Source organism: Hemitrygon akajei, chromosome 4 (assembly GCF_048418815.1).
Source record: "Hemitrygon akajei chromosome 4, sHemAka1.3, whole genome shotgun sequence".
Lineage (NCBI taxonomy): Eukaryota > Metazoa > Chordata > Chondrichthyes > Myliobatiformes > Dasyatidae > Hemitrygon > Hemitrygon akajei.
In genome coordinates, this window is record NC_133127.1 from 61,238,333 (window position 1) to 61,256,910 (window position 18,578).

Genomic DNA, 18,578 nt, shown 5'->3' on the forward strand with positions numbered 1-18,578 from the left:
TTTTCTGAAGAAACTGAAGACAGATGGATATGCACATCTTCAGTCAGAGAGTCATGACATGACATAACATCCCAACTCCTGCACTCAATACATTGATTTATGAAGGCCAATTGTGTCAAAACTTACTTTACAACCCTATCTACCTGTGATTTCCAAGGAATTATGGATCTGTATTCCCAGATATCTCTGTTCCACCATACTCCTCTACTACTCACTGTGTAAGACCTACCATGGTTGGTCCTCCCAAATTGCAACACGTCACAATTGTCTGCATTAATTTCAATCTTCCATTTTTAAGCCCTTTTTACCATCTGGTTCGGATACCACTGCAAGCTTCGATAATCTTCCTCACTGCCCACTACATCCCCAATCTTGGTGTTATCTGCAAATTTGGAATATATATTTATTTGGAATATCTATGTCTTGCGCTTCCCTTATTTTTCACAGAGACTCCAGCCATTGCTGCTCTGCTGTCTTTCCCGCAAATGTCCCTTTCCAGTCAATTTCAGCCAGTTCCCTTCTAATGCCATTGTAATTTCCTTTATTCCACCAAAATACTGACACATTGGATTTTATTTTATCGCTCTCAAATTTCAATATGAACTTGATCATATTGTGATCACTGTTCCCTAAGCGTTCCTTAACATTAATCTCTCTTATCACCTCCGGATCATTGCACAACACCCAGTTCAGCACAGTTGATCCCCTAGTGGGCTCAACAACAAGCTGTTCTAAAAAGCTATCCCTTAGACATTCTACAAATTCCCTCTCTTGAGCTCCAGTACTGACCTGGTTTTCCCAAATGTTAAAATCCCCAACATTTATCATGATGCTGCCTTTCTGAGATGCCTTTTCTATCTCCTGCTGTAATTTGTAATCCACATCCCGGCTGCTGTTTGGAGGCCTGTATACAACTGCTATTAGGATCCTTTTACCCTTCCCATTTCTTAACTCAACCCATAGAGACTCTACACCTTCCAATCCTATGTCATCTCTTTCCAATGATTTAATATTATTTCTTATACACAGTGCCACACCACCCTCTCTGCCTACTAACCTATCCTTCCAATATACTGTATATCCTTGGACATTCAGCTCCCAATGGCAGCCATCCTTTAGCCTAGTTTCAGAGATGGCCGCAACGTCATATTTGCCAATCTGTACCTGAATTTCAAGATCATCCATTTTATTCCTTATGATGTGTGCATTCAAATACAATACTCTCAGTCCGGTATTTGTTGCTTTCTGTTTAACTGCACCACGCCTTCATTGCCCTGTAACTCATGCCACTGGCTTTGATTAAGCCTCATCTCCTGTCTGTTCTTTCTATAATCTCTGTTGCACGCTATCTTTGATTTATTTCTGTTTTTCTCTTCCTCAACCCTATCACTCTGGTTCCCATCCCCCTGCCAAATTAGTTCAACCCTCCCTAACAGCTCTATTAAATGAGCCCGCTAGGATATTGGACCCCTTTGGGTTCAGGTGTAGACCGTCCTTTTTTGAAAGTCCCCAATGATCCAGGAATCTGAAGTCCTGCCCCCTACACTAGTCTCTTAGCCACACATTAATCTGCCCGATCATGCTACTCTTACACTCGCTAGCACATGGCAGAGGCAGTAATCCTGATATTACTACCCTAGAGGTCCTGCCTTTCAGTTTCCTACCTAACTCCCTCAATTCTCTCTTCAGGACCCCCCTCATATCTTTTTCTACCTGTGTTATTGGTACCAACGTGTACCAAGACTTCTAGCTGGTCACCCTCTTCCTTCAGAATACTCTGCACCCAATCCGAGACATCTCGTACCCTGGCACCTGTGAGGCAACACACCATGCAGGTATCTGTTCCCCTCACTATGGAATCCCCTATGACTACCGCATTCCTCATCTTCCCCTTTCCCTTCTGCACCATGGAACCAGGCTCAGTGCCAGAGACTCGATCACCGTGGTGGTCCTCTGTCAGGTCATCCCCCTCAACCACATCCAAAATGAGAAAATGATTACTGAGGGGGATGGCCACAGGGGTGTTCTCGACGATCTGAGCTCTTTCTCTCGCTTCTCTCACCGTCACCCACTTATCTAACTCCTGCAGCCTCAGTGTGACTACCTCCCTGTAGCTCCTCTCTATCTCCTGTTCACTCTCCCTAATAAGCTGCAGGTCTTCGAGCCGCAGCTCCAGATCCCTAACACAGTCTCACAGGAGCAGCATCTTGGTGCACCTGGCGCAGAAGTGGCCACCTGTGAGACTCGAAGATTCCCACATCTGACACCCAGAGCAAAATACTAACCCTACCAATATGCTCGCTATTCCTCAAAAAAAGATGCAAGGAGAAAACCAAAAACGAAGCCCATTTACCCACTTACCTCACCAAAGCTCGCTTTCACCAAAGCCTGAATGAGCAAAAGCCTGTCGCTTCTACTCTCGCCACTGGCCTACTCCCGCTTATCCCTTCTGTGCTTTTATTTAGTTCATTGAGCTCAGTTGCCGCCACTGATAGACCCCGCACAATGGTCTAACGTCCGCGAAGCTCTCATTTTAAATCACCGCCTCTGACCTGCGAGAAGCACTCTTTCATCGAGCTCAGTTGCCACCACCGATAGGTTCCGCAAAATCGAGAAGTTAGAAGTTAGACCATAAGACCATAAGATATAGGAGCAGAAGCCATTCAGCCCATCGAGTCTGCTCCACCATTCAATCATGGGCTGATTCGATTCTCCCAGTCATCCTCACTCCCCTGCCTTCTCCCCATACCCTTTGATGTCCTGGATAATCAAGAACCTATCTAACTCTGCCTTAAATGCACCCAATAATTTGGCCTCCACAGCCACTCGTGGCACTAAATTCAACAGATTTACCACCATCTGACTAAAGTAATTTCACCGCACTGCTGTTCTAAATGGACATCAATCAATCCTGAAGACATGCCATCTTGTCCTAGACTCCCCTACCATGAGAAATAACTTTGCCATATCTAATATGTTCAGGCCCTTTTAACATTTGGAATGTTTCTATTAGCACTGTCCTCATTCTCCTGAACTCCAGGGAATACAGCCCAAGAGCTGCCAGACATTCCTCATATGGTAAACCTTTCATTCCTGGAATCATTCTTGTGAATCTTCTCTGAACCCTCTCCAATGTCAATATGTCTTTTCTAAGATAAGGAGCCCAAGACTGCACACAATACGCCAAGTGTGGTCTCAGGAGTGCCTTATAGAGCCTCAGCATCACATCCCTGCTCTTATGTTCTATACTCTAGAAATGAATGCCAACATTGCATTTGCCTTCTTCACCATCGACTCAATCTGGGTCGATTAATTGATTAAGATGTGCACTCCTACGTGTTTGAAACTGCTTACAGTTTTCACTGCTATGACAGAATTCTTTTAAAAAAAGGATTAAAACAAGCTTTATTTATTTGTTTATTTATTTATTTTGAGATGCAGCATGGAATTGGCTCTTCTGACTTGGCTGCCCAGTCACCCCCAACAACCCCCAATTTAACCCTATCCTAATCACAGGACAATTTGCAATGACCAATGACTCTACTAACTGGTTTGTCTTTGGACTGTGGGAGAAAACTGGAGAATCCGGTTGAAAATCCATGCAGTCGCACAAATTCCTCACAGCAGACAACTCCAGGATTGAACTTCAGCTCCAGCGCCAAAGCTGTAATAGTATTGCGCTAACTGCTATGCTACTGTAGAAAAAAATATTGTGGTATTTTATATGTTAAAACATTTCTTATCTAGTTATGATCATTGTAATTAAATATTCACAGATATATAAAACAGGACCTGATAAAAGAGTCTGCTTTAAACATTTGGTGATGAATCTGTTTTCTGAGCAGGGAATTACAAGTTGAATGCCTGGATCACATTTTTATGTAAGATTGATACTTATGATGTTAAATAGTTTCTTTGTGTGCACTTAACAAATGGAGTTTCATTAAAAGCAAACGTATCAGCCATTTTCATAGCAATATTGGTATATTCCAGTTTAACATGGAGAGCTATTTATAGATGTTGCTGTATGCAGCAAATTTTACAAGAAAATGCTAACACAGATTTGACCCTTTAAGAGCTGCACTGATATATATTTGGCAGTGATAGAACACATTTGACTAAATTTCATCTTTGTCGCTTAATGTGATCAATATTTAGCAGCGAGTTTATAGTATTTAGTTGGTTCATATATTTAATTTACTATTATGTATTTTCCTCCTTGATAACATACTATACTTGTGTGATAAAGGTGTTTAAATATACTAAATATTCATAAACAAGCCTTGTATTTTGCTTTTTCCTAGTTGATGTAATTGAATTCCTGATGCAGGGTTTCAATTGGAAATGTCAACTTACTCTTTTTGCCTTCACTGATGTGATTGTCCCAATAAGTTCTTCCAGCGAGTTGTTTCTTTACTTAATTCAGAATACAGAAGAAAAATTAAATAAAATAAATCGGATGTATCCACTTATTAAAATAATAATTTGCAAGAAACCTCTATTCATGTGGGATCAGCTTTTAAATATAATGTGAGAGCATATTATAGTTGATGAAATGTTATCTTGTATTAAGTAAGATCATTCCAGTGAGAAAGCTATTAGCAACAAATCTGTACTTCACAAAGTTAAATCATTGACTCTTTCATAGCAAATACATAAAATATATCAATGATAGTCAGCTACAACTACCTATGCAAATAATGCATGATATTATTAACAATCCCACTAATGAAAAGGAATTAACATAATTAATGTGAATTTAACAGACTTAGTTTAAGTTTATTATGTTGGTTTAAGTAATTTAAGTATTGTTCAATGTCAATGAACATTATAAACAGAAGAATTGTACTAATAATATCTGAATTCACTTTCAGTTGCAATAAGATTAATACTTTTTATATGAAATAAGATGTGATGATAGTTCAAATGTTCAAGGAATGGTGCCTCAGAAAGGTGATATCCATCATTAAGGACCCCCGCCACCCAGGACATGCCCTCTTCTCATTGCTACCATCACAAAAGGAGGTACAGAAGCTAAAAGGCACACACTCAGTGATTTAAGAACAGCTTCTTCCCCTCTGCCATCCAAATCCTAAATCAACATTAAACCCTTGAACCTTGAACTATAATTCACAGTTTTTTTTTCCTCTATATTATCATGAGTTGCATTGTGCTACTGCCAGAAAGTTAACAAATTTCATGACATATCTTGGTGATATTATACCTGGTTCTGATTCTGATTCTGTTAAAACAATGACTCTCTGGTTCAAGTACTGTATATAAAGGCTGAGAAGAGTGGAGGGGAATAGGAGAACACACCTGAGTTTTGTGTATAGTTTAGGTTTACTTTTATTAGAAAGGATGTATTTGGCACAGACAGAGTACAGTTAAATTTTACTAAACTGGTTCCAGAGAAAGTAGGTTTGCCATATGAATAGAGATTAACTTGGGGCTGCTTAATCAAAAGTTTAGAAAAATGTGAGGAGAATTTATTCAAAAGTTAAACATTCCCAAAGGCTTTTTCAGGCTATTTGCATGGAAAACCCTTCTCCTGAATAAGAAGTCTTAGACCAGAGGCACTGTTTTAGAATAAGGGGTAGACTGTTTAGGACTCCGATGAGAAGTTTCTTCACTCAGTGGATGGTGGACTTCGGAATTCTCTACCCCCGAGGGCAGTGAAGTTTCAGTTATTGTGTCCATTCAATTAAATATTTTTACATATTAATGGAATTGAGAGGTTGGAGATAGAACTGGAAAGAGATGCTCATGAAGATCAGCTATAATATTGATAAACGCAGAACAGGCTTGAAGGGACAAATGACCTTATAGTTCTTACATTCTTGTGAAATAGCTCAGGAAATGATAGTCAAATAATAGCAGGATCTTTAAAAATCTTGTAGAAAATATATTCAAATGCAATATAGCATATGAACCATGATGCTGGATTATAATGGAAGATTTAGAATGTGCTTGTGCAAATTGGACAGCTGGTTCAGGGAGATAAGAGATGTACAGTGAAGTTCTAGAACAGGGATTCCCAATCTTTTATGCCATGGACTAATATTCTTTTTTTTTTTTTTTTTTTTTAAACTTTTTTTATTGTTTTCAAATTGTTACAGAATAAATGTGCATGAAAAAAAAAGTGTTACCCAGCCCCCTCCCCTTAACCCCTCCCCCCTAACATCCCTATTAAAAAAATAAGAAAGAGAAAAAAAAAGGGAATGCCTGGATCCCCACATGCTCCACGGAGTTCTCATTTTTTTTTTAAATATATGTTAAAGTTCTTTTTCTTTTCAATCTATAATAATACCTAATCTTTCCACTTTCGTGGTATCCTGGGAAATCTTTATAAAAGTCTCCATGTTGCTATGTGTGTCCCCACCATTCATCCAGGCAAAAAGACAGAAAAAAATTAAAATATAAAGGAAAAAAAAAAAATACCCCCCTACTAATGTTGTGGAAAAAAGACACAACATTACCCCCCTCTGCTGTACGGGTCATGGCAACCGCCATGATTACACACGTGAATCCCGCAGTAACCGATCCACAGCCTCCCAGCTCCCCCGCAACATAAAAAAGTATATGTATAAGAAGAGAAAAAAAAAACTATTCTCATTTAGTATTTCTAAAATTTTGCTTCTCTTTCTAATATCCATAAATGTCCATCACTTCTGTTCCTTGGGTCTATCTTCATCTTTAATCCATTACGTTTGGAAGCCTCTATGTGTAGTTAGCGAATAGATGGAAGTTCTTGTACAAACTCCTCCGCTTTTCGATAGTCGGAAAAAAAAAAATTTCCGTCCTCCAAAAAAATTATCAGTGTTGCTGGATGACGCATTGTAAATTTATAACCCTTTTCCCATAAGGCTTTTTTCGCTGGGTTAAATTCCTTCCTTCTCTTCAACAGGTTGTAACTTATATCAGGATAAAAAAGAATTGGTTTCCCTGCTATCATCAGTGGCCCGTTTCTATTTTTGGCACTTTGGGCAGCGGCCTTCAGGATCTTTTCTTTGTCTTGGTATCGTAAGCATTTTATCAAAATTGATCGTGGGTTTTGGTCAGCTCGAGGTCTTGACCTTAAAGATCTATGCGCCCATTCAATCTCAATTGGAGTTTCTCTTTCCATTTTCAATTTTTTAGGGATCCATTTTTGAAAAAAATTTATTGGATCTTCTCCTTCTATATCTTCTTTAAGTCCAACAATTTTAATATTATTTCGTCTACTGAGATTTTCAAGCTTATCAATTTTTTCCATAAATTGTTTTCTTTCTGATGTCCAAGCAGTATTTTCCTTTTCCATTTTGTCCATTCTTTCAACCATGTCTTCCGTTGTAGTTTCCAAGTCCGTAATTCTTTTTTCCATTTTTTCCTGTCTCTTTGTCATTTTATCAAGCATAGTCTCCATATTGGTCATTTTTTTTTCGAGTTTTTTTTGGTTATTTTTAATTACTTTTAATGTGTCTAATTTACGCATTATTTGCCTCAAAGTCTTTTCTATATTTCTAGAAGGACTTTTACCTCCTTCAGCTGATCCTTCCGAGAGATTTGACTCTCCCTCCGATTCGCTATCACTTTCAGTTGCAGTGGTAGCTGGGCTTTGTAGTTCTTTTTGTTCCTGTTTGCGCATGCTCCATCCTTCGCGTTTGTGCAGTTCACGATGGTTTTTTCCTTTGGAAGTGGCAAGCGTTGCCACCATCTCCTGTTCAGTATCACCGGCGATACAATGTACCTGAGATCGCGGCTCCTCGGTAGACGTGGGCCTCGCTCTTGTTCCAACTTGCGTAGTCTTCCCGGTATTAGTTTTCTTCATCTTCTTTCCTTGAGGCATAGCTTGACACAGTCCGGAGTCGTTTATAAGCAACTTTTAGAGAGTATTGACTAACTTTTCTTCATTTAAACATTAATTTATTAACTTTTTACGGGAGAGCTGGGTCCCTGCGTCTCGATCCTACGTCATCACGTGATGTCCCCCGGACTAATATTCTTAAGCAAGGGGTACATGGAGACCAGATTGGGAATCCCTGCTCTAGAGGGTGCTTGCCAACTTTAAGGTGAAATAATTACTGTAAGATTGGGAAACAACTGTCATTTTATGTAGGTACAATCGGTCTATGCACATAACAGTTTTGTGCACATTCTCTTTCATAGGATTGCTTATACATTTATATTTATTATAGTTTTTCTCTTTGATTTTATTGTGTTCTCGATATTTATTGTGTTTTTGTGCTGCATTTGATGTAGAGTAAAAATCACTGTTTTCTTTTACAATTATGTACTGAGAATGACAATAAACAATCTTGAATCTTGAAAAATGTTAAAGAATAGGGACTAATTGAAAAGCACTGGAAAAAATGCACACGGACTTTACTTGTACTTCTGGGAAGTAAAGGTCATTGGTTTAGAAGGTGCAGCTAAAAGGACCATGGAGAGTTGTTGGAGTGCAGATGTGGCACAAAGGATTGTAGAAGGTAATAGATAGGAGGGCTATCAAGCAAACTTTTATCCTGTGTAATATAAGGCTCCCTCAGTGTTTTTGGAGCAGTGTTCATCTGGAAAAATAGAAAGTATTCCATCCCACTCCTGATGTGCTTTGTTCGGTAGTGGAAGGGCTCTGGGATGTCTGTAGGTAAGCCACAGATCACAGAATACTTAGCCTCTGGTCTGCTTCTGTCATCACATTTTTTTGTGGGGGGGGGAGCTGTTCGTTATATTTCAAGACTGTGATGTTATCCAGAATGCCAATGGTGGAACTGGTGATCATATTAATAGCGTATTACATCATGGATAGATAGCTAGACTCCCTCTTACTGGAGATGGTCATTGATTAGCACTAAATATGACTTGCACCTGTCAGCTGAAAGTTTCTAGGTCTTGAAGCATGCAGATATGGATTACTTTATTTGCAGTGTATGGATTTGAGCATTGTGTAATCAATGAGTAACATTCCCTTATATTATATAATGATGGAAGGAAAGGAGGAGTATTTTAATCATCCAGACCTAGGGCTCTGGCCTGAGGAATACCTGCAGTGTTATCACTCAATAGCCATTCTCCTTTGAGTGAGGTACTGCTTGCCTACAACCAGTGGAGATTTCCTTCCTTGATACTCACTGACTTCACTTTTACTGTGACTCCTGATGTCATATTTTGCCATTTTCAGCCTCTCTGTTAAACAATAGTCACTTTCATCTCAAGTTTAGAGGATAGATTTCTTATGACGTTTGATATATTTTTCTGAATCCAAGTTATGATGATGACCAGAGTCAAACATTCCTGGTGAAACCAAAATTTGGCATTTGCGAGTTTGATTCCTGTTATTTTTTTCACATTTAAAAAATTACTGATTTGTTTTAATTTGGTTTTAGACTTACTAAAAACACTTTAGCTTTATTTTTAATTGAGTGGGTTTCACTGTTGCCAAATGCCAAAAGTGTTCACATTCAGCTCAATGGACAGGCTGCACAGTCAGTACATCTCGGAGTGACGGGACCTCAGGTTGTCAAGGCTATTCTCTTAAAGCAGCTGGTCTGCTGCTCTAGCAGGAGCCTGTTTTGACATGACCTCACCATTGAAGTGAAGGCTGCATCCCACTGACACCTTGGTTCATTATGTTGGCAATAAGTGATCTCAGGGCAGAAAATTAGTTGTCAATATACCTCCTCTCCGATCTTCATTTTGGAGTTTGAGAAGATTTGGTATGTCACTAAAGACTCTAACAAATTACTACAGATGTGCTGTGGAGAGCATTCTGATTAGCAAAATCACTATTTGGTATGGAGGGGCCAATGCATGGGATCAGCAAAAGCTATGGACGGTTGTAATCATCCGGCTCTACCATGTCAATTAAACATTTCTTCAATAGACAATCCTCAAGAAGGTGGCATCCATCGTTAAGATTCTTCACCATCCAGGACATGCCTTCTTCTCATTGCTACCAACAGGAAAGAGGTATAGGAGCATGAAGACACATGCTCAGCATTTTACATACAGCTTCTTCCTGTGAATGGACCTTGAACCGATGAACACCATGTCACTTTTTACACAACTTACATCTTATATATGTTGGCGTGTGGCCTGGTAGATAAGGCATCGGTCTAGTGATCTGAAGGTCACTGGTTCGAGCCTTAGTTAAGGCAGCGTGTTGTGTCCTTGAGCAAGGCACTTAACAACACATTGATCTGCGATGACACTAGTGCCAAGCTGCTTGGGTCCTAGTGCCCTTCCCTTGGTCAACATCGGCGGCGTGGAGAGGGGAAGGCCTCTAGCTTGGGCAACTGCCGGTCTCCCATACAACCCTGCCCAGGGCTGTGCCCTGGAAACCTTCCAAGTCACAAATCCATGTTCTCATGAGACTAACGGATGCCTATTACATCTTATATATTTCTTTTTGTAACTTACAGTATTTTGTAAATACTTGGCTGTACCGCAGCAAAAAAAAATCATGACATATAATAAACCCGAATCTGATTCAATGGTTTGTTCAATGTAGAATTCTGCTTCCTGCAGGAACCCTCAGTTAGGGCCCGAAACGTTGACTGCTCGTTTCCATGGATGCTGCCCAACCTGCTGAGTTCCTCAAGCATCTTGTACGTGTTGCTTTGACCCCAGCATCTGCAGTCTACTTTGTGTTTACCCTCAGTTAGGTTTTGCATGGTATGTGAGATGTGGGTGCACCTGAAAAAAGCATTATGTGAGACAGTGTGGGATCTGGTGATGATTCATTGGACTAGGGATTGCTTCTCTCAGCATCATATTTCCAGCATACCACATCCCTGCAGTCTTTCCTAATAATGAGTTCACTTTCTTCCTGCCCATTAAAGTCAGCCTCCTGACATCATCTGCTGGTTTTGCAGACCAATTGTCACAGGTGGAAGTCCATTCGATTACAGATTTACTCTAGTTTGCAGGTTTGTTCTATTACAGATTTATTGTGGGTTACAGGCTTAGTCTATTACCACCAGTATCCGGAGCCCTCGCATCCTGGTTGCAAGCAAGGGAGCACACACCCTCCCTCCTCTGCACCCCATGTGCCCTTATCCCACAATGTAGATTCTGGACTGTGAAGCATTTCTAATGCAACCACCTTACAGACAGCATCTTGACGTATTATTTTCCTTGCAATATTAAGTGCACTTTAATTGCTCAATAAAGTCTTCATAGAAATTTAAGCTTAGGAATTAACAATGCAAATATAATTGTAGCTAATGCATAATTATTAATATATTGTTAGTCAGTTTCTGAGCCAGAAAAGAACAAGCTGAACTGAAGTTTTACTCTATTAAAACAAATAAAATAATATTGATAACAAAATAATAACATAATATCATTTTAATTTTAGTTATATTAAATTATTCTTGGAAATTTTATCTTTTTATTAAAAACTGTTGATATTTACATGTTATTTCTTTCTGCCATTATTTTCTCTTTTATCATCCAGCTGATCTGTCACTTTAATGTCCTTTCTGTACTTGATTTGATGCTCATAACACTTCAGTGTTTTCTCTGTATTCTTTGTTCTCAGAAATAAAGACCAACAATTGTTGCCCACCAGAATTACCTCTGTGGACAAATAAGCAAGCTGTACAGAATTAAAATTATATGTGAGTCTGGAGTCACATAAAAGTGACCCTGGGCTAAAATAATAAATGTCCTTTCCTGAAGGGGACCAAGTTGACTTATATTGCAATCTGTTGTTTGTAATCACAGTTATTGATATTAGTTTTTTTTATTAACTTGAATTAAAATTCTCTAGACAGTATTTCTTATTGACATTTGAAGTTGGACATAGTCCTGATCTTTAGATACCGGTGTAGTAATTTAACCACTTTGCTACTCTACTGAAGAAATTCACACTGCTGACTACAATGGACCACTGACCCCTCAAAGTTCCAGCCAGTTACGCCACAAAGACAGGTAACCTGAGAAAAGTCTGAGAGAAGGGCTTTCTAAAACCTTTACTTCAGCTAGAGCCAGACAGTGCATGAAGATTGGTGGTGCATCCTGCATTCATTATAATGTACCTTCAGAAGTATATTGAGAATGTATTTACTTCCTATAAGAGCATTCACATCAGGATGGCTTTCTAATGTGCGTTGGAAGACAGAAGTTATGGGTAATGAGTGTTAATTCACATTTGCCAACAGATGTTGTTTATTCTGTTAAATGAGTTTAAACTGAGTTTTACTAATGATTAGAAGATTAAAACTTGTTATGTATTCATGTATATTTTGACCCTTATGGGATGTTATCTAGCTTTTCTGTGTGTTATGTACTGAATGTAATGTGAAAGGGCTTTTTGGGTAGATGACTTAAAACCAAAATAAACAGCTGCCCATTTGTTCCTCATCTCTTCATCACTTGTGTGTGTTATTCACAGCCACCTGGCTTCCCAGTACCACCAAAGTTAACAACTGGTGACAAGGTGACAGGTCCTCACGTGATATTTATAGTTTTGTTCCTTTCAGCAAAAAGAGTCCACATGAAATTCTGACAGTGTACTGTTGTGTAATGTGGGTGAGCAAAAAGAAGACACTGCATGCTACAAGAAAAAGGCCAGGAAGAATCCAAGGGGAGAGAACAAGAATGGGATGGTTAAATAAAACAAATAAGAGAGGAAGATTGATTAGACTTGTTAACTTTTCTGGAACAGGATTGCGGATTGCGTTGGGAAATGCTGACCATGTTTGCAAGCATGGGGCTATATGACAAAATGACAACAAAAGATTTGAATATTTTGCACTGGAAAATCAAATTACAGTTGATATTCGTGTTCCAAATTTTCTGGCTGTGAAGAGTGCAAAAATATTTAATTTATAGGGCAGTCTAGTGCAACCTGATAAGCATGGTGTTCTAAAGTCTTAAAGGACCATTATCCACCTAAAACTTGGATAATTGCTGAGAAGTTTCATAAAAGGAATCAAGAAGAAGGGGAGTGTAATTTGCAATTTGTGGTGGTGCTGAAGCAATTGTCTGAACACTGTGATTTAAGGCAGTTGCTGAATGACACATTAATTGAAGGACGTGTAAGTGGTCTGCTTACTGAAGCAGTTCAGAAATGTTTGCTTACAGAAGACAGACAAACATTACAGGATGCAATTGAGATTAGTACATCTATGGAGATGGCAGCTAAAGATGCATAGCTATTAAGCACATCTTCACAAGTTCATAAAGTTTCTACTGACTGTAAGAATAAGAAACATATTAACAATCATTGTTACCATTGTGGCAAAACTGGGCAGTCACCAAAAGAATGCAGGTATAAGGATTTAGATTGCTGAAGCTTTGGCAAAAACGAACATACTGAATGCGTTTATTAAAGTAAAAAGACATTGTCACATTAAAACTCTGTAACAAAGAAAAATGAATTTTGGAAAAAGAAACATGTAAACAAGGTAGAGCATATTGAAAATGAACTGAATGACTCTCGCTCTGTAGTTGAAGAACCTTTGCATGTCTTATCTGTTTGAGGACATAAAGACGGCTATTGAGTGACTGTAATTTGGTGGGGCCACAATGAGGATGTAGGTGGACATGGGTGCTGCAGTATCACTGGTGTCAGAGACAGTTTACAAGGAGAAATTGTAGCATCTCACCCCAAAAAGAGCAAGGTTGACTTTAAAGACTTTCACTGGTGAGATTGGTCCAGTGAGGGGGGTAGTACATGTTACAGTGGAGATTAACAAACAGAGAAAGAACACTGTACATTGTGAAAGTTAGTTATCAGTGCTTCTGGGATGCTCGTGGTTGGAGCAGCTCAAACTCAATGAGACTGACGTGTACTTGATTGGTGGGAGAACTGGTCTATAAGAGGGATTGAAGAAGCACCCAGAAATATTCAAGGGAGAACTGGGCAGTATGAAAGGAATCACTGTTAAGCCCAACACAATACCCAAATATTCAAAGGCAAGACCCTCAAACCAAAAGTAGAGGCTGAATTGGAAAGACCATTAAGCCAGGCAGAAAGCCACTATGCCCAGAATGAACTGGAAGCACTTGCAACTGTCTTTGATGTTCAGAAATTCTACCAATTCCTGTTTGATCAATGACTTACACTACAGACAGATCATCGCTTCTTGATTTCAATTTTTGGTCCTCATGTGGATATTCCTTCCATGACTGCCAGTAAAATATAATGTTGGGCTCTTTTCCTCCCTTTGTATCAGTACTATATAAAGTACAAGGGGTCCTAGCTTACCATTCAAATATTGATGGGTTACCTAAATTTCCCTTAGCTGTTATAACTCTAGGGCCATCCCTGAAAGAGATGTTTTACTTCAAGGGAGTACCTACAGCTCTGATAACTGTGGTACAAGTCCAGAAGCACACATGTACTGACCCTGTTCTATCTAAAATGGAGGACATGGCAACAAGTAATGAAAAGGAGAGCGAACCGTAGAATTGAAACCTTACTAGGCTTGATGGAAGGAGCATAAACAAGAAAAAATCTGCAGATGCTGGAAATCAATGAACTGTACACAAAATGCTGAAGGAACTCAGCAGGCCAGGAGGTATCTATGGAAAAGAGTAAACAGTCAAAATTTCATCAGGACTGGAAAAAGAGATGATAAATCTCTTAGATTTATGATAAGTAAGAAGGTGGAAGTGGGGAGGAAGATGTACAAGGTAGCAGGTGATAGGTGAAACCGGGAGAGGAGGAGGGGTGAAGTAAAGAGCTGGGAAATCAATTGGTGAAAGAGATAAAGGGCTGGAGAGTGAGGATTGTGATAGGAGAGGACAGAAGACCATGGAAGAAAAGGATGGGGGAGGAGCACAGGAGGGAGATGGTGGGTAGGTAAGGAGATAAGGTGAGTGGGAAAAGGAAATGGGGAATGGTGAAGGAGAAGGGTTGGAAATTATTGGAGGTTCAAGGAATTGATGTTCATGCCATCAAATTGGAGACTACCCACATGGAATATTACGTGCTGCTACTCCAACCTGAGTGTGGCCATTGTGGCAGTAGTCCATCAGAGCCTCCAACCTGATAGCATGAATGACATGTCAGCCTATCAGCTCCTCTACTGCAGCAATGAGGCAGTAGAAATGGGACAGGATTCTGAGACAACGACTGAAGAACCTCCATTAAGATCAAATGACACAGCCAGTACTCCCCCCCCCCACCTGTATTTTCTGAAGTACCCCATTGAATATGGAGCACCCAAACCAAGCTCTGTGATAAACCACCAAAAGATAAAATGTCGTTGGTGTCATCCACAGGCCTTTGGTACCCTCACAAGAACCGATGGACTCCAGACAGATTGACTCTCGAGTTTAGTGACTAACCCCCAGCAAATGGGAAAGAATCTTACTTAAAATATTAAAGACTTGTGTCATATTTAACTTTATGCCTTTTGGAAATCAGGTCATCTTTTACTCGCTTAGCTATTCACAGTAACAGAAATTTTGACCAGAGGTGCAAAAACTTTTGCGTGCCACTCTATATCACAACTAACACATTGATGTGTTTAATTATCAACAACTTATTGATTTCCATAGTCAATCTGTTGACTGTGGATTTGTAACCTAGAGTGGAAATACATGCTATGGTGCAAAGCGTTTCTTATTTATATAATACCTCTTGGGTATAAATTGATTCACACTAAATCGTCAGTGCAAAGCAGTTCCAGTGATAGGGGGTGGTTTAAGTTTTGAACAAAATTGGGACTTAAACTTGATGGAAACCAGAAAATTCTGCAGATATCATCTTTGAAACATAAGCCTCAACTAAATGTTGATTTTAGGTAACCTCAATGGTCCTCAAGTAGACCTGCAGGTTGGGGATACAGAGCAATAATGGTTTTCAGACCATTGAACTGTTCCTCTCAGCTCTTGATGAGGTGATTGCTTCTCACTGGATATGATGGCATTGTTGGTATGTTATTGAAAGTTGCAACCAGAAGATCTGTGGATCCAGAGTATATTCAGATTTGGGGGTTTAAATTCATGCAATTTAAAAACAGTCTGGATTTAAGAAGGAAACACGATGCTGTGCATACTGGGATTTGGAGCAAAAAAAAAACAGGGGACTGGAAAAGCTCAGGGGGTTAGCCAGCATCCATTAAGGCACAAGGGTGGTTGATCTTTTCACTGGTATTTAAGTTAATATGGCAGAAACAGGCCACAGTGATATTGGATGTGAACCTTAGGAACTTTCTTCCAATTTGATACTGAAACAAGAGAAACTTTACAATATAATTCAATCTTTATCTGTTCAGCAATCAATGATACCTTAAGGTTTCCCCAATTAAGTTTTTCTTGTCTACTTGAGTGCATACCTACCCTTACTGTATGCCTTTGGGTCATTATTCACAAAAATGCTTTGAATTCAATCATTTTATATGCTATACTTTTTACCACATAGGTTTTCCTCCTACAATGCTGCTTGGCTTACTGACTTCTTAAAAAATTATTCATTTATGGGATGTGGCGCCACCAGCTAAACTAGCATTTATCGTCCATCCCTAGCTGCTCTTCAAAAGGTGCTGATGAGCTGCCTTCTTGAACTGCTGCAGTCTCTGAGGTGTAGGTATACCCACTGTGCTGTTAGAGAGGGAATTCCACGATTGTGACCCAGTCACAGTGAAGGAACGGTGACATGTTTCCAAGTCGGGATGATGAGTGACTTGGAGGGGGATTTCCAAGTGGTGCTGTTCTTGTCTTTCTAGATGGTAGTGGTCATGCCTCTGGAAGGTGCCACCTAGGAACTTTGGTGTGTTGTTGCAGTGCATCTTGAAAATAGTACACACTGCTGCAACTGTTCGTCGATGGTGGAGGGATTGGATGCTTGTGGAAGGGGTACTAATCAAGTGGGTTGCTTTGTACTAGATGGTGTCAAGATCCTTGAGTGCTAATGGAGCTGCACTCATCTAGGTGAGTGGCGAGTATTGCATTACACTTTTGAGCTGAGCCTTGTAGATGGTGGACAGGCATTGGGAAGTCAGGCGGTGAGTTACATGCCACAGCCTTTGACCTGCCTTGATAGCCATGGTGTTTATATGGCTAGACCAGTTCAGTTTCCTGTCAATGGTGGTCCTCAGGATGTCGAAAGTAGGGGATTCAGTGCTGGTGATGCCACTGAATATCAAAGTATGATGTTTTGAGCTTCTTTGGTTGGAGATGGTCATTGCCTGGCACTTGCATGGCTCGAATGTTGCTTGTCACTTGACAGCCCAAGCCTGGATATTGTCCAGGTCCTGCTGCATTTGGGTATGAACTACCTCATGATCAGAGGAGTCATGAACGGTGCAGAACATTGTGCAGTCATCTGCCAATATCCCCATTTCTGACCTTATGATGGAAGGAAGATCATTGCTGAAGCAGTTGAAGATGGTTGGTGCTAGGACAATTCCCTGAGGAACTCCTGCAGTGATATCCTGAGGATGAGATGATTGACCTCCAACCACCACAACCATCTTCCTTTGTGTCAGGTATGATTCCAACCAGCAGCGGGGTTTCCTCCTAATTCCCATTGACTTCACTTTAGCTAGGACATCTTGATGCCATCCTCAGTCAAATGCTGCCTTGAAGTCAAAGGCTATCACTCTCACATCACCTCTAGTATTTAACTCTTTGGTCCATGTTAGGAAGAAAAAAACATGGAAGAAAAAGCACTTCTTCCAGATTTAGTGCTTTTGGTGGATATCTCATAAAACACATTCAAAATATTTGACTCTCAGGGAGCAATCAACATGAAAGTAGAACCATATGTTAGTTACATACAAATTAACAAATTGTTAAAAAAAACAAGAGAAGATCTGCAGATGCTGGAAATCCAAGCAACACACAGAAAATGCTAAAGGAACTCAGCAGGCCAGGCAGACATCCAAACAGAAAAAAAACTGTTGTTTGGACATTTGGTTTCTATTTTCAAGTAAAAACAAAGGAACTACTTAATAGAAACAACATTTGAGTCTCTATCAATAATGCAGAAACTAAAAAAATGGTTAAAGTCATGAACTGGGCAGTGGCTTAGTATTTGCTAAATTAACAATATTTCAATTCAATTTGAAATCACATTTTATTTATTTTTTTATAACCAGTAGCAAATTGCTAAACATTCCTTCAGATATATAAAGAACGTTAAAATATTGTGCTCTCTTTGAAAGAAAAGAGAATGTCTACCCTGAGTGGAGAGCATTGCTCTCCATTATTAAATGAGGCTTCCTAGCCATAGTGAAGACAAAGATCTCACGGTTATTCTGACAGTTTGGTGTTAATTCATCAAAACAGATGGTGGTGCTTTTGCTGTTGAGTCAGTGATTGTAGGTTAAATCCTTCTCCAGAGATTTGAATATACATAAATCTAGGCTGGCATTCCAGAGTAGCAGTGAGGAAATTCTACTGTCACAGGTGCCAATTTACAGAAGAAATGTTTAAGTAAACTTTCGTATACGCTTCCAAGTGGAAGCAAAAGATTCAAGTCTAAAGAAGGCATTATTGTTGGTGTCTGGACCAACACCATTCTTCCTCCCAATAGAATAATTGCAGATTAACTGCTCATTAACACATCAGTATCTGTTAACCTTGTTGCGCATAAATTGGAGGCTAACTTCTGCTAACAACAGTGATGACACTTCAATGAC